Here is a 26,301-nt window from a genome sequence, read left to right on the forward strand (position 1 = left end):
GATCTCCAGTCGAGGTGACCGAAGGAGATCGCCCTCTCTGGGAGATCTATTCTTCTTCGATGTCCCCTATTACAAACTATGGTGCTTTATATAGCTAGCACCTCTTTCTCTTAAGGAAACCTTACTTAAGGAAATATACTAACAGGGAAATAAACTAGATCATATCTCTTAATTGAGGGAAACACTCTTCTCATTTATTCTTAAGCAATCTGCTAGTATAGGAACAAACTAAATCATATCTCCTGATTCCTTTTGTTTCTGTGGCTCCTTCTTTCCTTTTCTGTGCCTAAATCATATCTCCTCTCCTGATTCCTTTTGCTGCTGCTCCTTTCCTTTTTTGCGCCTTTGGTACTGCTGACCATAGAAGGAGTCTATAACACGTGCGGGTCCCACTAGGCTTAGGTTTACTGTTAGATGGCCCGTTAGGGACTCCCCCATATATTGTACAACTCTCTCTGTAAGTAGAGGGACTCTAACTCTCATCAAGAGGATGATACTATGAGTTGGGTCAATTTTCTGTTTATTTCCTCAAACACTACACAATGTCATACCCATCTAAGGGTTGGAGACACATATTTATAGCCCTAGAGGCTGCACTACCACACTTTCTCACACACGCTACACAACAGGATTGTCCTCTAGATGCTAAAGAGACTATAGAGGACAGTCCAAAAGCGACTGTTGTCCTCTAGATGCTAAAAGGACTACAGAGGACAGTCAAAAAGCGACTGTTGTCCTCTAGATGCTAAAAAGACTACAGAGGACAGTCAAAAAGCGACTGATGTCCTCTAGATGCTAAAGAGACTACAGAGGACATTCAAAAGCGACTGCTGTCCTCTAGATGCTCAAGACTTATTCCATCATTCTCTCTCTCTCTCTCTTTGGAATGGTATTAGGGTTTCCAACATTTTCCATAAGTAACTATGCGTCGGATCACATTCTTATTCAAACTGCTGGTACTATTTGATGATAACATGTAGGAAAACTAAAAGTGCAATGCACTACCGATTCTCTTTCTGAATCAAAGAAAAAATATGCAGCTGTTGTGAGAACTAAAATAAGCATATAATCTATTTTCAGTCATCCAATTGTGAATATCTATAGGTCTATTGTGCATCTATTGTAGTCGGATAATGCCTCTTATCCTAAGAAGATTAATTTATTTTGACGTGTTATCTGTGAGCTGTTGCATTCCTTTAATGGTTATAACTTTTGATGCAAATCTGTGTTCTAATTCAAACAATTATTCGTATGCATGCCCACATTGATCACATTCATATATAATTAAGGTTGATAGTGTCTCCTTGCTTTGCTGTTGAAGAGTTAAAAACTGATTCTAAACTCACATCACAATGGGGATTTAGCTGCAAGGGATTAATATACAATAGAAGATTCTTTGGCTGCAAGGGATTAATATACAATTCAAGGAATAATAGCACTTGTATGTGATGGAATAAGTCTTGAGCATTTAGAGGACAGCAGTCGCTTTTGATTGTCCTCTGTAGTCCTTTAGCATCTAGAGGACAGTTTAACTGTCCTCTGTAGTCTCTTTAGCATCTAAAGGACAGCAGTCGTTTTTTGACTGTCCTCTGTAGTCTCTTTAGCATCTAGAGGACAATCCTGTTGTGTAGTGTGTGTGAGAAGGTGTGGTAGTGCAGCCTCTAGGGCTATAAATATGGGTCTCCAACCCTTAGATGGGTATGGCATTGTGTAGTGTTTGAGGAAATAAACAGAAAATTGCCCCCAACTCATAGTGTTATCCTCTTGATGAGAGTTAGAATCCCTCTACTTACAATTGGTATCGGAGCCAAACTATCCTGCAGCCTAAACATCTCTTGCTCATCTCCTTCCCGCGCTTCTCCCCACACTCAGTCGGCAGCAAGAGCTCCAACTGTCCCTTCCTCTCCTGCTCAGACGAGCAACCTTTCGTCTGAGACAGCCTCTTCCACACGCAGCGACCCCTCACTAGCCCACCATGTCCCTACGCTCGGTCACTTCGAGTGCGCGGCGCCAGCAGGAAGCCGAGGTCGCCGCGGCACAAGAACGAGAGCAAGCAGCAGCAGCGGCTGCAGCGACAGCGGCGAGGGCAGCACGGCTGGCGGCAGCGGAACTGGCAGCAGCGAGAGCGGAAGTAGAAGCAGCGGAGGCGGCGGATGCTGCACGTGCGGCGGCAGCAGAGCTCGAGGTTCTGCGCGGCAGTAGAGCTGGCAGCTCTGCTTCTGTCGACGACAACACCGACGAAGAGCTCAGGCTGACGAGGGAAGCAGCGCGAGAGCAGGCGGCACAGTGGGCAGTCGCGCACCCCCATGGGGGCGCGCGTGGCGGCAGCCCAGATAGGCGCTGACGCGCTAACGGCGCTCCGGGCGAGGGCGCACGCGGCGGCAGCCCAGACTGCAGGCACTTCGCAAGTAGTGGGAGAACCTGGCCTTCAAGCCAGGTGAGGATGTTGATGACTTTGCTCTCCGCCTCAACACTCTGTTGCAGAAGATGGTGCAGTTCGGCGACGACACCTACGATGAGGAGAGAGCTGTTGAGAAGCTCTTCCGTTGCATCCCCGAGAAGTACAAGCAGATCGCTCGATCGATCGAGTCTCTGCTAGACCTCTCCACGATGACGATCGAAGCGGCGATAGGTCGTCTCAAGGTGGTCGACGGCGACGAACCACAGGCTCCCTCTGGCCCTATCACTATTGGTGGAAAGCTACATCTCACTCGGGAGCAGTGGGAGGCCTGCCAGGGTGACCAGAAGAAGGGGGAGTCCTCCTCGACACGAGGTCGCAAACGCGGCAAGCCACGCAAGGCGCGTGGAGGCGCCCAGGCCGGGGCGCGAGGACATGCTGAGGGTGGTGCCCGTGGAGGTGCCCAAGGCGGCGCCGTCGGCAACAAGAAGCCGGCACGAGACGACGGCTGTCACAACTGCGGCAAGCTTGGCCACTGGGCCAGGGACTGTCGACAGCCACGACGTGGCTAGGCCAACGTCGCACAAGCGGAGGCGGAGGAGGAGGCTCTGCTCCTAGCACATGCAAGCATCGAGCTATCTCAAGCGGCATCGGCCGCAGCGGCACTCCTCCACCTTGATGAGTCGAAAGCACGCGATTTCCTCGACGACGGCTCCAGCAAAGACATGATCGAAGGATGGTGCCTCGACACCGGCGCCACTCATCACATGACCGGCCGACGGGAGTTCTTCACCGAGCTTGACTCTAGCGTCCGAGGCTCCGTCAAGTTTGGGGACGCCTCCGGCGTAGAGATCAAGGGCGCCGGCTCAGTCGTCTTCACCGCCGCATCTGGTGAGCACAGACTACTCACCGGAGTCTACTACATCCCCGCATTGAGGAACTCTATCATCAGCTTAGGACAGCTGGACGAGAATGGTTCGCGCGTGGAGGTCGAGCACGGAGTCATGAGGATCTAGGACCCCTCTCGTCGCCTTCTTGCCAAGGTACGCAGGAGTCCAAATCGGTTATACATCCTCAATGTGAAGGTGGCACAACCTTGCTGCCTTGCTGCTCGTCGAGACGACGGGGCATGACAGTAGCACGAGCGCTTCGGGCACCTTAACTTCGAGGCCCTGAAGCGGCTCAATGCCAAGGAGATGGTACGAGGCCTGCCGTGCCTTGACCATGTGGAGCAATTCTGCGATGTCTGCGTGTTGACAAAGCAGAGACGGCTCCCCTTTCCTCAGCAGTCGAGCTTCCGAGCCAAGGAGAGGCTCGAGCTCGTGCATGGGGACTTGTGTGGCCCGGTGACACCAGCCACACTAGGAGGACGACGCTACTTCTTGCTGCTCGTCGACGATCTCTCCCGCTACATGTGGGTGATGATCCTTGGTAGCAAGGGAGAGACTGTGAACGCCATCAGGCGTGTGCAGGTCGCTGCGGAGGCGGAGTGCGGCCGCAAGCTGCGCGTGCTGCGCACCGACAACGGCGGCGAATTCACGGCAGCTGAGTTCGCGTCGTACTGCGCGGATGAGGGCGTTCAGCGCCACTACTCCGCGTCGTACAGCCCGCAGCAGAACGGCGTCGTCGAGCGGCGCAACCAGACGGTTGTGGGGATGGCTCGGGCTCTCCTCAAACAGAGGGGAATGTCGGTTGTCTTCTGGGGAGAGGCGGTGGTGACAGCGGTCTACATCCTCAACCGCTCGCCCACCAAGGCACTCAACGGGATGACACCGTACGAGGCTTGGCATGGGCGCAAGCCGGCGGTCTCTCACCTACGGGTCTTCGGCTGCCTCGCGTTCACCAAGGAACTTGGCCACATCGGCAAGCTCGACGACAGGAGCACCCCGGGGGTGTTCATTGGCTACGCGGAGGGCTCTAAGGCCTACCGCATCCTTGACCCAGGAACACAGCGTGTGCGCACGGCGCGCGACGTAGTGTTCGACGAAGGGCGAGGATGGGCGTGGGACAAGGCGGGGGACGACGACACGACTCCGACGTACGACGACTTCACCATCGAGTACGTTCACTTTGAGGGAGCTGGGGGAGTAGGCAACTCTTCTCCGAGCAGGTCTACCCCAGCCCCCAAGTCTCCACCGACTCCAGCGCCACGCTCTCCAGCTCCGGCTACAACGAGCTCTTCACCACCACGCACTCCAGCCACGACTCCGGCTACAGCGAGCTCTTCGCGACCACGTACTCCAGCACCGACGGTACCCTCTCCAGGAACGTCCTCTCCGACACCAGCTCGTGTCGAGCACGACCCAGTGGAGCTCATGACCCCGCTCTCCCGCGACGAGGAGCGCGTCGACGCGTGCTACGACGGTGAGCCGTTGCGGTATCAAAGGGTGGAGGGCCTTCTCATCGACCCGTCGGTGTCGGGCCCTGCGTCTCGCATTCTTGTAGGAGAGTTGCATCTTGCATGCGACGATGGTGAGCCTCGGTCTTTCGCGGAGGCCGAGAAACATGCGGCTTGGCGTGCCACGATGCAGTCGGAGATGGACGCGGTTGAGACGAACCGCACTTGGGAGCTCGCTGATCTCCCTCTTGGTCATCGCGCGATCACCCTTAAGTGGGTGTTCAAACTGAAGAGGGATGAAGTCGGCGCCATTGTCAAGCATAAGGCTCGCTTGGTGGCACGCGATTTCTTGCAGCAGGAGGGGATCGACTTCGACGATGCCTTCGCCCCTGTGGCACGGATGGAATCTGTGCGACTCCTCGCGCTGGCAGCCCAGGAGGGCTGGCATGTTCATCACATGGATGTCAAGTCGGCGTTTCTTAACGGCGACTTAAAGGAGGAGGTCTATGTACACCAGCCGCCAGGTTTTGCGATCCCTGGCAAGGAAGGCAAGGTGTTGCGCCGCGCAAGGCTCTCTATGGCCTGCGACAGGCACCAAGGGCGTGGAATGCCAAGCTGGATTCCACGCTCAAAGGAATGGGCTTCACGCCAAGCCCGCACGAGGCGGCCATCTATTGGCGGGGCAATGGAGGAAGTGCCCTGCTGGTGGGTGTCTACGTCGACGATTTGGTGATCACCGGCGCCAAGGATGCAGAGGTGGCAGCGTTCAAGGAAGAGATGAAGGCCACCTTCCAAATGAGTGACATGGGGCATCTCTCCTTCTACCTGGGGATTGAGGTGCACCAGGGAGATTTCGGGATCACACTTCGCCAGACCGCCTATGCCAAGCGCATTGTTGAGCTGGTTGGGCTCACCGACTGCAACCCAGCTCTCACTCCGATGGAGGAGAGGCTGAAGCTGAGTCGCGACAGCACGACGGAGGAGGTGGATGCTACACAGTACCGGCGACTTGTGGGGAGCCTTCGCTACCTCGTCCACACACGACCTGACTTGGCATACTCCGTCGGCTACGTTAGTCGGTTCCTGCAGCGACCGACGACGGAGCATGAGCAGGCTGTGAAGAGGATCATCTGCTATGTTGCGGGGACTCTCGACCACGGTCTCTACTACCCGAGGTGCCCTGGGGAGGCACGCCTTGTCGGGTACAGCGACAGCGACCACGCCGGTGACATCGACACTAGCAAGAGCACAAGCGGGATCCTCTTCTTCCTCGGCAAGTGCATCATTAGCTGGCAGTCGGTCAAGCAGCAGGTTGTGGCCATGTCCAGCTGCGAGGCCGAGTACATAGCGGCTGAAAGGGAAATGTGCCCTTAGGCCATTTCTAAGTATTTTGGTGATTGAGTGCCAACGCAAGTGCTTTTGTGTTGATCTATGCAATGTGGTGGACAAAGTGCAAATCATGTCAAAAGGTATGTGTTTCTAGACTTAGTACATTATTTTGTGGACTAATGTGTTGTGTCTAAGTGCTGGAAACAGGAAAAATCGAATTGGAAATGAGATGACTTTGTTCAGCCAAAGTCTGCTCAGTCTGGGAGCACCGGACTGTCCGGTGGTGCACCGGACAGTGTCCGGTGCGCCAGACTGGCTCGAGCGAACTGGCCGCTCTCGGGAATTCACTGGCGACGTACGGCTATAATTCACCGGACTGTCCGGTGTGCACCGGACTGTCCGGTGAGCCAACGGTCGGCCGCGCGATCTGCGCGGGACACGTGGCCGAGCCAACGGCTAGAAGGGGGCACCGGACTGTCCGGTGTGCACCGGACATGTCCGGTGCGCCAACGGCTCTCTGGCTGCCAACGGTCGGCTGCGCCATTTAAGGAAAGAAATCGGGCACCGGACAGTGTCCGGTGTGCACCGGACTGTCCGGTACGCCACGCGACAGAAGGCAAGGATTGCCTTCCCAGATTGCTCCCAACGGCTCCTAGCTGCCTTGGGGCTATAAAAGGGACCCCTAGGCGCATGGAGAAGGATACCAAGCATCCCTTGAGCACCATTGATCACTCACACATCATTCTTGCGCACTTGATTCGACATTCTAGAGATTTGAGCTCTGTTCTAGTGTGCTAGCCATTTGAGCTTAAGTCTGGGTTCTGTGTGTGCGTATTTGCTGTGATCTTTTGTGTCTTGTGTGAGTTGCTAATCCCTCCCTTGCTCCGTGCTTCTTTGTGAACTTCAAGTGTAAGGGCGAGAGGCTCCAAGTTGTGGAGATTCCTTGTAAACGGGATTAAGAAAAGCAAAGCAAAACATTGTGGTATTCAAGTGGGTCTTTGGACCGCTTGAGAGGGGTTGATTGCAACCCTCGTCCGTTGGGACGCCACAACGTGGAGTAGGCAAGCGTTGGTCTTGGCCGAACCACGGGATAAACCACTGTGTCATCTCTGTGATTGATATCTTTGTGGATACTGTGTTTTGTTGAGACTCCTCTCTAGCCACTTGGTGATTATTGTGCTAACACTTAACCAAGTTTTGTGGCTTAAGTTTTAAGTTTTACAGGATCACCTATTCACCCCCCCCCTCTAGGTGCTCTCAATTGGTATCGGAGTCGTTCTCTTCAAGAAGGGACTAATCGCCCGAAGAGATGGATCATAAGGGAAAGTGGATGGTGGTCGACAACAACGAGAAGGAGTCTATCTTCAACGAGCCGAAGGATGACAAGCCTACCGACTCGGGCTCGGGCCACAAGCACAAAGACGGGAAGAAGAAGAAGACAAGGCGCATCAAGGAGATCGTCTACTACGACAGCGACGAATCTTCCTCTTCCCAAAAGGACGACGACGACTACGAGAAAAAGAAAACGGTCAATTCAAACTTTTCTTTTGATTACTCTCGTAATCCTCAAAGTACAAATGCTCATTTATTATCTATTCCACTTGGTAAACCTCCTCATTTTGATGGAGAGGACTACGGATTTTGGAGTCACAAAATGCGTAGTCACTTGTTCTCTCTCCATCCTAGTATATGGGAGATTGTAGAGAGTGGAATGCACTTTGATAGTACGGATAGTCCCATGTTCATTAATGAGCAAATTCATAAAAATGCACAAGCTACTACTGTTCTTCTAGCTTCATTGTGTAGGGATGAATACCACAAAGTGAGCGGCTTGGATAACGCCAAGCAAATCTGGGACACCCTCAAGATCTCTCATGAGGGGAATGACGTCACAATGCTCACCAAGATGGAGTTGGTGGAGGGCGAACTCGGGAGGTTCGCTATGATAAGGGGAGAAGAGCCAACCCAAACGTACAACCGGCTCAAGACCCTTGTCAACAAGATAAGAAGCTATGGAAGCACGCGATGGACGGACCACGACACCGTCCGCCTAATGCTAAGGTCTTTTACTGTCCTTGATCCTCATCTTGTAAACAATATTCGTGAGAATCCTAGGTACACCAAGATGACGCCCGAGGAGATACTTGGAAAGTTCGTAAGCGGGCGAATGATGATCAAGGAAGCAAGATACGTGGACGACGCATTGAATGGTCCAATCAATGAGCCTCAACCTCTTGCTCTCAAGGCAACAAGAAGCAAGGAGACGCTACCTAGCAAGGTGGCACAAATTGAGGCGGCCGGACTGAATGATGAAGAGATGGCTCTCATCATCAAGAGATTCAAGACTGCGCTAAAAGGTCGCAAGGGGCAGCCAAGCAAGACCAAGACAAAGGGGAAGTGCTCATGCTTCAAATGTGGTAAGCTTGGTCATTTTATTGCTAATTGTCCCGACAATGATAGTGATCAGGATCAAGGGAACAAGAGGGAGAAGAAGAAGAACTATAAGAAGGCAAAGGGCGAGGCGCATCTAGGCAAGGAGTGGGATTCGGATTGCTCCTCTTCCGACTCCGACAATGAAGGACTCGCCGCCACCGCCTTCAACAAGTCATCCCTCTTCCCCAACGAGCGTTACACATGTCTTATGGCAAGGGAGAAGAAGGTATGTACTTGAAACTCTACTTATGCTTCTTCAAGTGAGGACGAATCGAGTGATGAGGATGAAATAGATTATTCATGTTTATTTAAGGGCCTAGATAGAACCAAGGTAGATAAAATTAATGAATTGATTGATGCCTTGAATGATAAGAATAGGCTTTTAGAAAAGCAAGAGGATTTGTTGTATGAAGAACATGACAAATTTGTAGAAGCACAAAAATCTCATGCTCTAGAAGTTAAAAGAAATGAAATGCTTTCTTGTGAATTATCTTCTTGCCATGAGACAATCTCTAACTTAAGGAGCATTAATGATGATTTGAATGCTAAGTTAGAAATAGCTAGTAAATCAACATCTTGTGTAGAAATTGTTGCAACTTGTAATAGGTGTAAAGATTTTGACATTGATGCTTGTAGTGAACACCTAGTTTCAATTTCTAAACTTAATGATGAATTGGCTAGTCTTAATGCTCAACTTAAGACTAGCAAGAGCGAATTTGATAAGCTAAAATTTGCGAGGGATGCCTACACGATTGGTAGACACCCCTCAATTAAGGATGGACTTGGCTTCAAGAGGGAAGCCAAGAACTTAACAAGCCATAAGGCTCCCATCCCCGCCAAGGAGAAAGGGAAGGCTCCTATGGCAAGTAGTACTAAAAAGAATCATGCTTTTATGTATCATAATAGGAGACATGCTAGAAATGACTATAGAAGTTATGATTCACATGCTATGTTTGCTTCCAGTTCTTCTTATATGCATGATAGAGATATGTCTAGGAGATATGTTCATCATGTGTCTAGAAAGAATATTGTTCATGTTTCTAGGAAAGTTATGGATGGTCCTTCTATAATATATCATGCTTTAAATGCTTCCTTTGCTATTTGTAGAAAGGATAGGAAGATATTTGCTAGGAAATTAGGGGCAAAATGCAAGGGTGATAAAACTTGCATTTGGGTCCCTAAGACAATTGTGACTAACCTTGTAGGACCCAACAAGAGTTGGGTACCTAAGTCCCAAGCCTAAATTTGTCTTGCAGGTTTATGCATCCGGGGGTTCAAGCTGGATTATCGACAGCGGATGCACAAACCATATGACGGGGGAGAAGAAGATGTTCACCTCCTACGTCAAGAACAAGGATTCCCAAGATTCAATAATATTCGGTGATGGGAACACCAAGGCAAGGTAAAAGGGTTAGGTAAAATTGCAATCTCAAATGAACACTCTATTTCAAATGTATTCTTAGTTAAGTCTCTGGGATATAATTTACTATCTGTTAGTCAATTGTGCAATATGAGATATAACTGTCTATTCACAAACATAGATGTGTCTGTCTTTAGAAGAAGTGATGGTTCATTAGCTTTTAAAGGTATATTAGACGGCAAGCTTTACTTAGTTGATTTTGCAAAAGAAGAGGCCGGTCTAGATGCATGCTTAATTGCTAAGACTAGCATGGGCTGGCTGTGACATCGCCGCTTAGCACATGTGGGGATGAAGAACTTTCACAAGCTTCTAAAGGGAGAACACGTGATAGGATTAACTAACGTGCAATTCGAAAAAGATAGACCTTGTGCAGCATGTCAAGCAGGTAAACAAGTGGGAGGAGCACATCACAGCAAGAATGTGATGACCACATCAAGACCCCTGGAGCTGCTACATATGGACCTCTTCGGACCCGTCGCCTATCTAAGTATAGGGGGAAGTAAGTATGGTTTAGTTATTGTGGATGACTTTTCCCGCTTCACTTGGGTATTCTTTTTGCAGGATAAATCTGAAACCCAAGGGACCCTCAAGCGCTTCCTAAGAAGAGCTCAAAACGAGTTTGAGCTCAAGGTGAAAAAGATAAGAAGCGACAACGGGTCCGAGTTCAAGAACCTTCAAGTGGAGGAGTACCTTGAGGAGGAAGGGATCAAGCACGAGTTCTCCGCTCCCTACACACCACAGCAAAATGGTGTGGTAGAGAGGAAGAACAGGACGCTCATCGATATGGCAAGGACGATGCTTGGAGAGTTCAAGACCCCCGAGTGCTTTTGGTCGGAAGCCGTGAACACGGCTTGCCACGCCATCAACAGGGTCTACCTTCACCGCCTCCTCAAGAAGACGTCGTATGAGCTTCTAACCGGTAACAAACTCAATATATCTTACTTTCGTGTATTTGGGAGCAAATGCTATATTCTAGTGAAGAAGGGTAGAAATTCTAAGTTTGCTCCCAAAGCTGTAGAAGGGTTTTTGTTAGGTTATGACTCAAATACAAAGGCGTATAGGGTCTTCAACAAATCATCGGGTTTGGTTGAAGTCTCTAGCGACGTTGTATTTGATGAGACTAATGGCTCTCCAAGAGAGCAAGTTGTTGATCTTGATGATGTAGATGAAGAAGATGTTCCGACGGTCGCTATACGAACCATGGTGATTGGTGATGTACGACCACAGGAACAAAAGGAGCAAGATCAACCTTCTTCCTCAACAATGGTGCATCCCTCATCTCAAGATGATGAACAGGAGGCGTGTAATCAAGGGGGAGCATAAGATGATCAAGTAATGGAGGAAGAAGCACAACCGGCACCTCCAACCCAAGTTCGAGCGATGATTCAAAGGGATCATCCCGTCGATCAAATTCTGGGTGATATTAGCAAGGGAGTAACTACTCGATCTCGTTTAGTTAATTTTTGTGAGCATTACTCCTTTGTCTCTTCCATTGAGCCTTTCAGGGTAGAAGAGGCCTTGCTAGATCCGGACTGGGTGTTAGCCATGCAAGAGGAGCTCAACAACTTCAAGGGAAATGAAGTTTGGACGCTGGTGCCTCGTCCTAAGCAAAATGTTGTGGGAACCAAGTGGGTGTTCCGCAACAAACAAGACGAGCACGGAGTGGTGACGAGGAACAAGGCTCGACTTGTGGCAAAAGGTTATGCCCAAGTCGCAGGTTTGGACTTTGAGGAGACTTTTGCTCCTGTGGCTAGGCTAGAGTCCATTCGTATTTTGCTAGCATATACCGCTCACCATTCTTTCAGGTTGTTCCAAATGGATGTGAAGAGCGCGTTCCTCAATGGGCCAATCAAGGAGGAGGTGTACGTAGAGCAACCCCCTGGCTTCGAGGATGAACGGTACTCCGACCACGTGTGTAAGCTCTCTAAGGCGCTCTATGGACTTAAGCAAGCCCCAAGAGCATGGTATGAATGCCTAAGAGACTTTCTAATTGCTAATGCTTTCAAGGTTGGGAAAGCCGACCCAACTCTTTTCACTAAGACTTGTGACGATGATCTTTTTGTGTGCCAAATTTATGTCGATGACATAATATTTGGTTCTACTAATAAAAAGTCTTGTGAAGAGTTTAGCGGGGTAATGACGCAGAAATTCGAGATGTCAATGATGGGCGAGTTGAACTACTTCCTTGGGTTCCAAGTGAAGCAACTCAAGGACGGCACTTTCATCTCTCAAACGAAGTACACGCAAGACTTGCTGAAGCGGTTTGGGATTAAGGATGCCAAGCCCGCAAAGACTCCGATGGGGACCGACGGACACACGGACCTCAACAAAGGAGGTAAGTCCGTTGATCAAAAAGCATATCGGTCTATGATAGGGTCTTTACTTTATTTATGTGCTAGTAGACCGGATATTATGCTTAGCGTATGCATGTGTGCTAGATTTCAATCCGATCCTAAGGAGTGTCACTTAGTGGCAGTGAAGCGAATCCTTAGATATTTAGTTGCTACGCCTTCCTTCGGGCTCTGGTATCCAAAGGGGTCTACCTTTGATCTGATTGGATATTCAGATTCCGACTATACTGGATGTAAGGTCGATAGGAAGAGTACATCGGGGACGTGCCAATTCTTAGGAAGGTCCCTGGTGTCATGGAACTCTAAGAAACAAACTTCCGTTGCCCTATCCATCGCTGAGGCCGAGTACGTTGCCGCAGGACAGTGTTGTGCGCAACTACTTTGGATGAGGCAAACCCTCAAGGACTTTGGCTACAATCTGAGCAAAGTCCCACTCCTATGTGATAATGAGAGTGCTATCCGCATGGCGGAAAATCCTGTTGAACACAGCCGCACAAAGCACATAGACATCCGGCATCACTTTTTGATAGACCACCAGCAAAAGGGAGATATCGAAGTGTTTCATGTTAGCACCGAGAACCAGCTAGCCGATATCTTTACCAAGCCTCTAGATGAGAAGACCTTTTGCAAGTTGCGTAGTGAGCTAAGTGTCTTAGATTCGCGGAACTTGAATTGATTTATAGCATACATGTGTTTATGCCTTTGATCATGTTCCTTATGCATTTTGTTGCTTAGTTATGGTGCTCAAGTTGTACAAACACTCCCTGGACCTCACAAGTCCGTTGCAAAGTGATGCACATATTTAGGGGGAGATGTGTTACAACTTGACCATTTGAGACTAACCATGTGCTTGAGTTTGATGATTTAGTCTCGAAGAAGGATTGAAAGGGAAAAGGTGGACTTGTACCATGAAAGACTTCCACTGCACTCCGATGAAAAGAGTAACTTTTCCAAGTTCATCTTTACACTCTTATTGCCTATTTGCTCTTCGTTGAAGATTTTGGTGAGGCAATAGGGTTAAAGGGCCAAGATTGATCCCGTTTTGGTGCTTGATGCCAAAGGGGGAGAAAATAAAGGTCAAAGCAATAAATGGATCAGCTACCACTTGAGAGATTTTGAAAATAGTAGAATAGAGCTTTTGGTTTGTCAAAACTAAACTCTTTTATTGTCTCTCTTGTCAAAAGTTGGCTTCTTGTGGGGAGAAATGTTGATTATGGGAAAAAGGGGAGTTTTTGAAATCTTGAATCAATTCCTTTTGGAATGACTCTCTTTATGTCCTAACATGTGTGTTTGACTTAGAGATAGAAATTTGAGTTTGATTTACAAAAACAAACCAAGTGGTGGCAAAGAATGATCCATATATGCCAAATCTAATTCAAAACAAATGTGAGTTTTATTTGAAGTGATTTTGCACTTGTTCTACTTGCTTTATGTTATGTTGGCATAAATCACCAAAAAGGGGGAGATTGAAAGGGAAATGTGCCCTTGGGCCATTTCTAAGTATTTTGGTGATTGAGTGCCAACGCAAGTGCTTTTGTGTTGATCTATGCAATGTGGTGGACAAAGTGCAAATCATGTCAAAAGGTATGTTTCTAGACTTAGTACATTATTTTGTGGACTAATGTGTTGTGTCTAAGTGCTGGAAACAGGAAAAATCGAATTGGAAATGAGATGGCTTTGTTCAGCCAAAGTCTGCTCAGTCTGGGAGCACCGGACTGTCCGGTGGTGCACCGGACAGTGTCCGGTGCGCCAGACTGGCTCGAGCGAACTGGCCGCTCTCGGGAATTCACTGGCGACGTACGGCTATAATTCACCGGACTGTCCGGTGTGCATTGGACTGTCCGGTGAGCCAACGGTCGGCCGCGCGATCTGCGCGGGACACGTGGCCGAGCCAACGGCTAGAAGGGGGCACCGGACTGTCCGGTGTGCACCGGACATGTCCGGTGCGCCAACGGCTCTCTGGCTGCCAACGGTCGGCTGCGCCATTTAAGGAAAGAAATCGGGCACCGGACAGTGTCCGGTGTGCACGCGACAGAAGGCAAGGATTGCCTTCCCAGATTGCTCCCAACGGCTCGTAGCTGCCTTGGGGCTATAAAAGGGACCCCTAGGCGCATGGAGGAGGATACCAAGCATCCCTTGAGCACTATTGATCACTCACACATCATTCTTGCGCACTTGATTCGACATTCTAGAGATTTGAGCTCCGTTCTAGTGTGCTAGCCATTTGAGCTTAAGTCTGGGTTCTGTGTGTGCGTATTTGCTGTGATCTTTTGTGTCTTGTGTGAGTTGCTAATCCCTCCATTGCTCCGTGCTTCTTTGTGAACTTCAAGTGTAAGGGCGAGAGGCTCCAAGTTGTGGAGATTCCTTGCAAACGGGATTAAGAAAAGCAAAGCAAAACACCGTGGTATTCAAGTGGGTCTTTGGACCGCTTGAGAGGGGTTGATTGCAACCCTCGTCCGTTGGAACGCCACAACGTGGAGTAGGCAAGCGTTGGTCTTGGCCGAACCACGGGATAAACCACTGTGTCATCTCTGTGATTGATATCTTTGTGGATACTGTGTTTTGTTGAGACTCCTCTCTAGCCACTTGGTGATTATTGTGCTAACACTTAACCAAGTTTTGTGGCTTAAGTTTTAAGTTTTACAGGATCACCTATTCACCCCCCCCCCCCTCTAAGTGCTCTCAGCGGCGTCCACTGCTTCGACTCAGGCGCTCTGGCTGGCTCGACTGCTCGGTGATCTCCTCGGGAGAGACACTGGAGCGGTGGAACTCAGGGTGGACAGCCAGTCCGCTCTGGCATTGGCCACGAACCCCGTGTTCCATGAACGGAGCAAGCACATCCGGCTGAGATACCATTTCATCCGAGACTGCTTGGCAGAAGGGAGCATCAAGGCGCGCTACATCAACACCAAGGATCAGCTTGCAGACCTGCTCACCAAGCCCCTTGGGAAGATCAAATTTGTTGAGCTTTGCTCCAGGTCCGGGATGGCCCAACTTTCCCACAAGACGACGCCCAAGACTTAGGGGGAGAATGATGGAATAAGTCTTGAGCATCTAGAGGACAGCAGTCGCTTTTGACTGTCCTTTGTAGTCCTTTAGCATCTAGAGGACAGTTTGACTGCCCTCTGTAGTCTCTTTAGCATCTAGAGGACAGCAGTCGTTTTTTGACTGTCCTCTGTAGTCTCTTTAGCATCTAGAGGACAATCCTGTTGTGTAGTGTGTGTGAGAAGGTGTGGTAGTGCAGCCTCTAGGGCTATAAATATGGGTCTACAACCCTTAGATGGGTATGGCATTGTGTAGTGTTTGAGGAAATAAACAGAAAATTGCCCCAACTCATAGTGTCATCCTCTTGATGAGAGTTAGAATCCCTCTACTTACAGTATGAACAAATATTGTGCAAGTTGCACTGTTTTTGCCTAGTGCAGTTTTAGCCTTAGGCTATCTCCAACAGCCTCCTTATCTCACATCATATCACACTCACTATTTCAAATTTCACTCTGTAAACAATGCAGTCTACAGTAGGATACATTATTTTGCACGGCCATATGCATGCTCTACTGAGCACGGCCTTAGTGGCTAGCATCTTGCTTTGGCATTTGTATCCACTGTGATTGGTTCATCAATGATGTTTTTAGAATAAATACTTGTTATTTGATGTAACAACCCACATGCCATCACCTAGTAAATGAAATACACAAAATAATTTGTCACTACTGATATGGTGTGTTTTGAGAATAAACATCACATAGCTTCTGCTGCAATAATCTATTATATATTCATATCAGTTACGATAGTTCAGAATTTGGAAGATGAAGACAATGGTTTTCACTAACACAATGGCTAAAGAATTCAACTAAAACAAAATCTATGTTGGAGCATGATAGAATACAAATCATGTAAAGGAACTAAAATAGATACCTTCTATATCTGCAGAGGTGCTTCTAGAGATGCCAACAAAACATGCATCAGTATATCTTGTGGATACAACTTTCACCAATAATCCTTGCATGAACACTCATAATTTTTGAAGTGATGAAACATATTGTTGTCCCGCACAATTATCTCCCTACCAGCAATACCAGATATGAATTTAAAAGCCCGGTGGCAATCTACACAAATTCGCAGATTCTTCATGATCCTTATAGGTATGCCAGGTGGTATACATATCAATCCAAAAGCCAGAGCAAGCTTTTCACTGTGTTGAAACACTTCTGATTCTTTCTCTTCTTCCTCAAGATCATAGAGAGCATATTGTGTGTCTGGCATGTATCCAGCAGCTTGCATTTGCCCTTTGAGCTTGGCCAACAATGCCTGGATCTCCCTATTCATATCATGTGTTGTATCCTTAGCCTGGAAAACATGGACAACATTTTTCCAAGTGATCCAACTGCGCCCTGGGTCCTTCTTGATCCCAACATTCTTCATCTCCTTTCTCACATCCGTTGCTTCTGCCCACCTGGGGCAATTCAAAATTTACATTAAATCTGAAGCACAATTTATGAGTGAGTGCAGCTTGTTTGAAAAGAAGGGTATTTAAGTTACTTTACCTGCCAGCAGATGCAAGCATGTTTGAGAGCAAAACATGATTGCCTGAATCCTGAGGATCAAGTTCAAACAACTTCTCAGCAGCAATCCTTCCTAGTTCTGTCTTCCCATGCATCTTGCACCCCCCAAGTAGTGCTCCCCAGACAGAAATGGAAGGTCTCATTGGCATCCCCTGTATGATCTTATAAGCTCGCTCTTCCATTCCTGCACGGCAAAGCAAGTCCACCACACAAGCATAATGCTCAATTCTTGGTTCAATCCCAAACCTCCACTTCATTGTCTGGAACAACTCATACCCTTCCTTTGTCAAACCTCCTCTGCTGCATGCCGTGAGAACATTGACAAGTGTGATGTAGTTAGGTGCTGTTTCTTGACCCATTATCATTTTATCAAACACAGAAAGTGCATTGTGAGCATCACCAATATGAGCATAACCTCCTATCATCGCATTCCATGTGACAAGATTCCGCTGTGGCATCTCGAAAAAGACCTGCTCAGCATCTTCGATTCCGCCACACTTCCCATACATGTCAACCAAGGCACTTGCAACAAAAATGTTTGAATCAATGCAGGAACGGACAGCAACTGCATGCAGAGCACGCCCAAGGTCAAGTCCTAGCAGGCCTGCACATGTGGTGAGCACACTGGAAACCATGAAGTCAGTCGGCTCTTCCCCAGCTCTCCTTGCACCCAAGTAGACAAAGAAAGCCTCCTCCTCTGCCCCATTCTGCGCATATGCAACAACCATAGAACACCAGGACACGTTGTTCCGAACTCCCATCCCATCAAACACCGCCCTGGCCTTCCCCACGCAACGGCACTTCCCATAAAAATCCACCACAGAATTGGACACGGAGACATCCTTGCCAAAGCCGCACTTGGCCACAAAACCATAGAACTGCTCCCCAAGGGACAGGTTCGTCATACCAGCGCACGCGTTGAAGAACGCACAGACCGAGACCACGTTCGGCATCCCACCAGCACCCCGGAGCCCAAAGTAGGCCTCGACCGTCTCAAGGGGGCGGCCGTCGAGCACCGCATTGGTCATGACCGCGTTCCAGGCGACCACGTTCCTGTTGGGCATTTCGTCGAACAGGCGGCGCGCCAGCGCGAGGCAGCCCGTCTTGAAGTACATGTCCAGCGCCGCGCACGAGACGAAGGCGTCGTCGGGGAGGTATCCGAACCTGAGCGCGAGGGCGTGCAGCTGCGTTCCGGCGGCGCTGCGCGGCGGCGCGGAGGCGGCGGCCTTGAAGGCGGAAGGGAACGTGAAGTCGTTGGGGCGGAGGCCGAGCCGGAGCATGGCGGCGAACGCCGAGAGCGCCTGGAGCGGGCGCGCGTGCTGCGCCGCGCCCGAGATGAAGGCCGTGTAGGACACCACGGTGGGGCTGGGGTCGGCGGCCAGCGACGCGGCGGCGGCGCCCGGGAGGTCGAGCTTGGAGTAGAGGTTGACGAGGTGCGCGCAGAGGAAGGGCGGGAGCGCCGGGGACAGCAGCCTGAGCGCGCGCGCGTGGGCCGCTCGGCCGAGCCGCGCGGATCGGGTGGCGATCGCCGCCTCCACCGCGCCCGCCAGGAGCTGCGCGTCGGTCGCCTGCGGCGCCGCCACGGTGGCGGCGGCGGCGCGGTGCATTTTCGGGGCTGGGTTCTGGGTTGGTTTGCCATTTTACGCGCCCGTGGAGTCGGTTAAATTTAAATTACGACTGCGTGTCTGTTTCATGCACGCGTCGCAGGAGAAAGTCCTTTTGCTCTTCCAAATCCAGATGCAAATCCGAAACCAAACAACCTCCCATGTTTCTCCGGCACTCACCTCAACTCTGGAAAAGTCGTTAGCAATTTCGCACCCTGACTATAAATACACGTCGCAATCGCAATGCAAGCAAACGACGTATATAGCCTCGCTGCAGCCGTCGCCTGATCTCCAAATCTCCCTCCATCCACCATCTCGGCCGAGTAGGCGAGTACTATCTATGGCGACGCCTCGCCATCTCCCGCTCCACCTCATCCTCGTCGTCGTCGCGGCCGCCGCCTTCGTCGCCACGTCAGTTCCCGTGGCGGTGGCGGCGGCGCAGGGGTACTGCCAGGACTCGCTGGCCGGGCTGGAAGAGTGCGGGAGCGCCCTCGGCCGCGTGCTGCGCGGCGTACGAGGCCGCCTTCGACGCCGACCCCTTCTGCCTCTGCTACGTCGGGCGCGCCACGGGGGACTACGTCGACGTCGCCCGCGCGCTCCAGATCCCCGCCCGCTGCGGCCAGGTCCAGCCGCCCATCGAGCTCTGCAGCAGTAAGTACTAAACTACTAAACCGTAGAGTGAGTAGCTCCGTGCATGAACGTGGACGCAAAACTGTAACGTTTCCTGGTCGTGGACGCGTTCGATGGATCGGTTCTTTGTGTTGCATTGCAGTGGAACTGTGGAAGGGCTGGTGCTCCCTCCCTTTCGCGCCGCAGGGCACGCCGGCGACCGCCCACGCTCCGGACGCACAGCGGCCTTCGGCTTCAAGTACGTACGTGCGGTAGGGTGCATCGGATCAATCGTTACCGTTGCATTGAAAACGTCGTGCTACAGCAGGTGTGGCTTTCTCCCGTTGGAACCGGAGAGCGTTTGGCTTGGTTTAATAATTGTGCATGGGATCACCTCATGGTCGTCGTCGTCGCCGTGGTTGCCCGTACACTACCGGAATTCGGCTCTTTGCCGAGTGCCGGTGGCTTTGCCGAGTGCTTTTTATCGGGCACTCGGCAAAGCCGACTTTGCCGAGCGCCGCACTCGGCAAAGTCCTACGCTCGGTAAAGATCTTATTTACCGAGTGCGGGACACTCGGCACAGCCCAACACTCGGCAAAGACTGCTTTGCCGAGAGTCAAACACTCGGCAAAGAGGGCTCTCGGCAAAGGGCCGTTAGCGGCCGTCTACAGCTGACGGTCGTCAGGCCGAGTGCCACATATTGGGCACTCGGCAAAGGACGCTTTGCCGAGTGTCTTCTCTAGACACTCGGCAAAGTATATTTTTATTTTTTTTTATTTTGTCTCCCAAACTTTTTGTGGTATGTTCCTACACTATGTAGACCTATATTTATCATTTGTGGACAATTATAACAGAGTTTTCAATTGTTAGTAGATTTAGTTCGTTTATTTGAATTTCTTTGGAAAATTCAGATTTGAACTGCAGGTCACTCGAAACTTGGAAAACCGTGCATGCAAAAATGATATTCATGTTACTTACCATAAGTTATGACCGATTCCAGGAGCGTACCGGAAACTTTTCGAGCAACATGCTCACTAAACATGGTCGTGAACTTGGCATCCACATGTTTAAAAATTGTATAAAACACAAACAAAGTCAGAAAATCATGAAACTTGTCTACGTGTCATGATATCATATGTTAAGGCTGTGATAAAAAATTGAAAAATTTTCGAGAAAACTATGACGGGCTATGTGTACAAACCTAAGAGATCCACATTGAAACTCTATGATTTCATGTGTAGTTCTCTTAGGTTTCTACACATTGTGTCTCACAACTTTCTCCAAACATTCTAAAATTTTTATCACAGCCTGTACATATGATATCATAACACGTGGACAAGTTTCATGATTTTCTGACTTTGTTTGTGTTTTATAAAAATTTTAAACAGCTGGATGGCAAGTTCACGGCCATGTTGAGTGAGCATGGTGTTCGAAGTTTCCGGTCCGCTCCTGAAATCGGTCGTAACTTGTGCTAAGTAGCATGAATATCATTTTTGCATGCACAGTTTTCCAAGTTTCGAGTGACTTGCAGTTCAAATCTAAATTTTCCGAAGAAATTCAAATAAACAAACTAAATCTACTAGCTATTGAAAACACAGTTATAATTGTCCCAAAATGGTACATGTAGGTCTACATAGTGTAGGAACATACCACAAAAAATTTCATAAACAAAATAAAAAAATTAAAATATATTTTGCTGAGTGCCCTAGCTTGGACACTCGGCAAAGAAAGCTTTGCCGAGTGCTTGTCGTGCGGCACTCGGCAAAGTTTTTGTAAAAACCCTAAGTCTAGTCTTTGCTGAGTGCCAACAGAAAGGCACCCCGCAAAAAAGCCTTTGCCGAGTGTCAGATCAAAGGCACTCGGCAAAGTATATTTTTAAATTTTAAAAAAATCTTCTCTGTGCAGGGTCAATCGGCGGCGTCGAACAACCCTCATGCTTCGTCCAGCCCTTCGCCGAACCAGTCCAGATGCCCACCTCGTTGATGATCTGTTTTGTGATGATCCAGACTTACCTTTATAAGTGTTGGTGATGTTAGTTAGACTTTATCTTGTGAGATACTTGGTGATGTTAGTGATGATGCAGACTTATATCTGTTTTGTGATGATCCTGACTTTAGTGAGACTTTGTGATCTGTTTTGTGAGACTTTAGTGAGACTTTGTGATATATATGGTGTTGATGATAAATGTGTTCATTCTGTGATGTGATTGATATATAATGTGATGTGAATGATATATATCTTTTGTTTGTTTGGATGGAACAACAAAAGCAAATAGAAAAGGGACATCCTGGTCACTTTGCCGAGTGTAACACTCGGCAAAGGGTCACTTTGCCGAGTGCTATGACCTTGGCACTCGGCAAAGAAGGAAACTTGGGAACCGGTAAAGCCATCTTTGCCGAGTGCTGACAATGGCACTCGGCAAAGAAGGAAACCTGGGAACCCGCAAAGACATCTTTGCCGAGTGCTGACAAAGGCACTCGGCAAAGATACTGGCAAAGGGGCCCACTGGAGGGTTCTTTGCCGAGTGCCTACTAGAGCTCTCGGCACAGGGACTGGCGGTGGGGCCCACTGGACCAGTCTTTGCCGAGGGCCTCTAGAGCAAACACTCGGCAAAATTGGCCTCTTTGCCGAGTGCCACAGAAGGCATTCGGCAAAGGATCTGTCACCGTCACTTGGCGCCGTGACGGTGACTTTTCTTTGCCGAGTGCCCGACAAAAAGTACTCGGCAAAGAGGCTGTTGCCGATGTATAGTTCGCCGAGCGTTCTTTGTCGAGTGTTACACTCGGCAAAGACTTTGCCGAGTATAAAATAGCCTTTGCCGTGTGTCTGAGACACACGGCAAAGGAGCTGATTCCGGTAATGGTAGCGCCGCTGCCGACGCCGACGTCCACCTCTCCACCTCCACCGCCACCACCGTACGTCGTCCTCCAAAGCACCACATCTGCTGCCGAGCTTACCGTACTCGTCGCCATCGCCATCGCCATCGTCCTGCTGAACTGCGTCTAGATGGATCCATCCTGAACTCGGTCGGTCGACACTGCTTAGATCGATAGCCCAATTAACAGATAGGATGCTAATTAAGGGAGGTCGTTACATACTTTTAGATTGATAAATAGGACGTGGTAGTAGTAGCAATGTGTTAGGAACATCGTAGGAAGTGTTTTCCGATGCATTCTTACTAATGAAGCAGACGTTTTGGAAGATTACACACCATTAGACCCGGATAGCGTTTTTAATTTCGCTTGAAACTCCACTTTTCTCGCCTGCAAGAAACTGCTAATCTTTTCCGGTGATAGATCCCGCATATATGCGAGAGCCAAACTCTCCCTAATCCTCCCGAGCGCGTGCAATTCGGTAGCTTCCTGCCACTTTTTTCAAACCGCGCGTGCAGTTTTGTTTCGAGGAACGACGAGATTGCCGCGCCCAGTTTTGTACCCCGATGCCATGGGCTTGTTTGTTTCGGCTTCTGGCAGCTTCTGGTCACCAAAAGTTGCTGCGGACTGCCAAACGCTCAGCTTTTCAGCCAACTTCTATAAAATTCGTTGGGGCAAAAACCATTCAAAATCAACATAAACACATAATCGGTTGAGTCGTTGTAATAGTATGAATCAGTTACTTTCTAGATCCTGAGTCCTATGAACAACTTTATCTTCCTACACACGTAATCGTAATGATACTCAGATTCTCCCCACAGTCAGATTCTCCCCACAGCCAGATTTTCAGAAAAACTGGTCAGAAAAAAGCTGAACCAAACAGGCCATTGCCGCGCCCAGTTTTGTACCCCGATGCCATATATGTGGAGAATACGAAGCCTACGATGGCAGCACCTGCGGGCCGCGGGAGTGGCCCATTAAACTCCTCTAGACCTATGAATTCCTTTTTAAAAAATTTAGAAACAATTTTTTAGCATTCTATTGCGGGTGACATATTTTTGGAGGTTTTTTCCAACAGTCCCTGATAGGGGCCTATTCGTTTTACTCTCAATCCATGTGGATTTCAATTCTAAATAAGTCAAAATCTTTCATATTTTTTTCCAATACCATCTAATCCACATGGGATAACAATAACCGAACATGCCTTAAAAGGTTTTGGGCAAGAATATTTTAGTGTTCTCTTGTAGATGCTCTTAGGAGAGTTATGTTTGATGGCGTTTCAAACTTCTAATAACGCAACAAAGGGTCTCTATTTTCTGAAATTCCAAATTCAGGTCTCCAAACTTGCTAATCACGCAACAAAAGATCTAAATTGTTATTGTTTGGGATAAACTGCATGTGTGGCATTGTAGACGCTCTTAGGAGAGTTATGTTTGATGGTGTTTCAAACTTCTAATAACGCAACAAAGGGTCTCTATTTTCTGAAATTCCAAATTCAGGTCTCCAAACTTGCTAATCACGCAACAAAAGGTCTAAATTGTTATTGTTTGGGATAAACTGCATGTGTGGCAGCTAAGGATATCTCCGGCTAGAGATACCAATAGAGATCCGATACCCGATTTCTCGCGGCCTCAATTAGGGGATGGAGATGGGAAAGTTTCTTCTCCCACGGGGATATAAACAGAGAAAATTTTCCTCCCAGCAGGTAAATAGGGATGGGGACGATGATGCATTCCTCATCCCCGTTCTCCGCGGGGACCCGTTAAGTTGCACATGACAATGTTTTCGTATAATAGGTAATGATAAAAATATTACCTTGTCAAGAGATCACACATTATATAAATATGTTCGTTTTAATGTACACAATGATTTCTTACCTCTGACAATATGTATAAGTGATAATGTTTTGCGTCAATAACAAAAGATATATGTCCTAAATATAATTTAAGCGAGAACGGTGATCCGGCCATTTGGGATTTATCCCCGTGGGGAACGGGGATGTGAAAGAAACGTCTCCCACAACTATTCATGGGGATCCCGTGGGGAAACAAATTTTGGTCGCAGGGATGAGGATGGAGAATTCCCTGTTGTCATCCCTATCTCTAGTAGCTTACCCATTCTCATACATATATTCAAACTTCACTCTGTAAACAATGTAGCCTACGGTGTAAAACAATGTTTTGGATGATCATGTGAGTGAACCGTGGATACGATCTAACTGTGTACCTTACGTTTGGGCCCACATGCCATTCCCTTTTCATCTCCTTCCCTACTTCCACCTAGTGGATAAAATGCTTGGGCAATCCTCTCACAGGCCGCGTTCTGTGGCCCTGCGGGCGGGCTGTTTTGAAAGGCCCACAGTCTAAAGCGAGGAAGAGCCCACACGGAGCGGCGTCCAGGGCTCGGCGGCCATGTTACTAACGTCTAATGATTTTCCCTTGTGTCGAGCGGTGTGGTGTGGCTACCTAGCAGCTAGGCTTGCTTCACTATCTACTAGGTCAGTGCCCGTGCGTTGCAACGGGGATATATAATATCTCGATAAATTATATATGCACATATGTGTTATATAGTTATGAGATAGAGGATGGGATATGCGAGCTGTCCAAGATGACTTAGAAGAGAAACTCGGGCCTATGGCGCACGTGCACTCACCTACTGTATTATATAAGATAGGTGAGTGCCCGTGCGTTGCAACAGCAACATATAATACCATGATGAATTATGTACAAATGTGGGTTTCATTGTTATAGTAAAATGTTCGTGCTTTGCACACAATCATATTTGAATCTGTAGCATCATGTCGCAGCCTACGACCCGTTTCAGAAAGTACAATGCTCCTTGAGCGACCAAGTTTCTCAGTAGAGAAACTAACATTTACAAATTTTACTTTAGTCTCCCAGATTTGAGCCATTGCTTGGTCAATAACCTGAGAAGTAGACTTCAGCATTCTATCTATTTCATAGTTTTGTGTTTCGTGTCTGCTCCACAAAGGATAGGCCCATGGAGGTGGTTTTGGTAGTTGCACATCTCCATTAGCCAATGGTATCCCACCTTTTGATAATTTGTGCCCATCTGATGATCCTTTAGAGTGGCTGGAAAGAAGAAAAAAAGTCGTTACCAGAATGACATCTGTTTGGGGAAATGGTACCCCTGACATAACTCCACATCGTGACATGGTCAATGGCAGGTGGGTCCCACACCCAGCTGGTCCGCATGTCACCACGTCAGGATGCAGTTGCATCAGAGGATTCCTTCCAGTAACAAAGTGACAAAGGCCACCATTTCATTGTTTATAAAAAAATCAATAGAAACTCCAGTTGTGAGCTATGTGTCTCTAGTCTCATATATACAAATAAAAATTAGTACAAAAACAAGCCTGACCAGGTTTATGAAAGACTCAACATTAACTTTCATTGAACATACAGAAAACCAGCATACCTAGGAGCTTCTGCTTTTAAAACTTCAACACATATAAGGTAAGGAGCTTTCTCCCTAGAATTCAGAAGAACAGACTCGTCTTCAGGTATATGAACCACTCGATATATGCCCTTTCCCATCGGAAAGCATACTCCTAGCCATAGAAGAATAAAGAAAATATTATGATGTTATTCTAACTATGGTAATATGGTATGTAAATAAACTTAAAAACACATTGGTTCAGAGCTTCAAGTCAAGAAGAGAGTGCTCTTCTTTAACACAAACACTGGCTAGGCATATTGCTCTGATGCCTTATGCATTTAATTCAGTACACCACAGTCTGTAAATTACCTAGGTGCTCAGTTCAGCAGAAACAAAGAAACTAACTCCAGTCCTTACAATGGTGATGGCAACTGATGAACGAAAAATATGACAGAACAAGTTCTATCAAAAAGCTATTCAAGTAATCTATGCAGATGACTGAAACTGATTTTTAAAGATTGCTCATCAAAAATATTTTCCATAATACAAACCTCAGACACAAATGGACAAGGCAAAAAATATAAATGTACATCCTCTAACTACCAATGGAAGATGCTAATGTAATACTACCAGCAATGCAAATAACAAAAGGCTTAACAAAACTATATATAGAACAAAAGTTCAGGAGATATCCTGAATATGACAGCAGAAATCACCTCCAATTTTTTTAGCAGAAGCAATCTGGCTATTGATCTCTGTAAGAGACTGCCACACAAAAGAAAATATCATTGCAGTGCAGGGTACAAGTTAAAATGTGAAAAGAACAAAGAGAGTGCAATGATTAGCACAGGATGACTGAAGGGTTGTGAAATGAATAGCCATGTAGTTACATGGTAATGTGTTTGACCTACCTCCCGGAGGCAATCTTACGATCCTCAATAGGAAATATGTCTACCAGGCCATAAGATGTATCACATAAAGC

General features: G+C 48.2%; 1 protein-coding gene across 21 annotated transcripts in view; it reads right to left on the minus strand.

The window, feature by feature from the left end:
- The window catches only part of LOC100278220 (uncharacterized), a 47,149-nt gene extending 28,522 nt beyond the window's left edge, over positions 1–18,627 (minus strand). For 6 of the 21 annotated variants that reach the window (XM_035964708.1, XM_035964707.1, XM_035964713.1 and 3 more), the window contains exons 1-2: positions 16,817–17,446; positions 16,188–16,725 (exon numbers count right to left, since the gene is read on the minus strand). The gene's annotated coding sequence lies outside the window, so the exon portion shown is untranslated. Of the gene's footprint in view, positions 1–16,187; positions 16,726–16,816 lie in introns of those variants that run through there. The other 15 variants (XR_004855912.1, XR_004855911.1, XR_004855915.1 and 12 more) reach the window with 8 other exon arrangements.
- Positions 18,628–26,301: the final 7,674 nt, after the last annotated feature.

Source organism: Zea mays, chromosome 2, assembly GCF_902167145.1.
Source record: "Zea mays cultivar B73 chromosome 2, Zm-B73-REFERENCE-NAM-5.0, whole genome shotgun sequence".
Lineage (NCBI taxonomy): Eukaryota > Viridiplantae > Streptophyta > Magnoliopsida > Poales > Poaceae > Zea > Zea mays.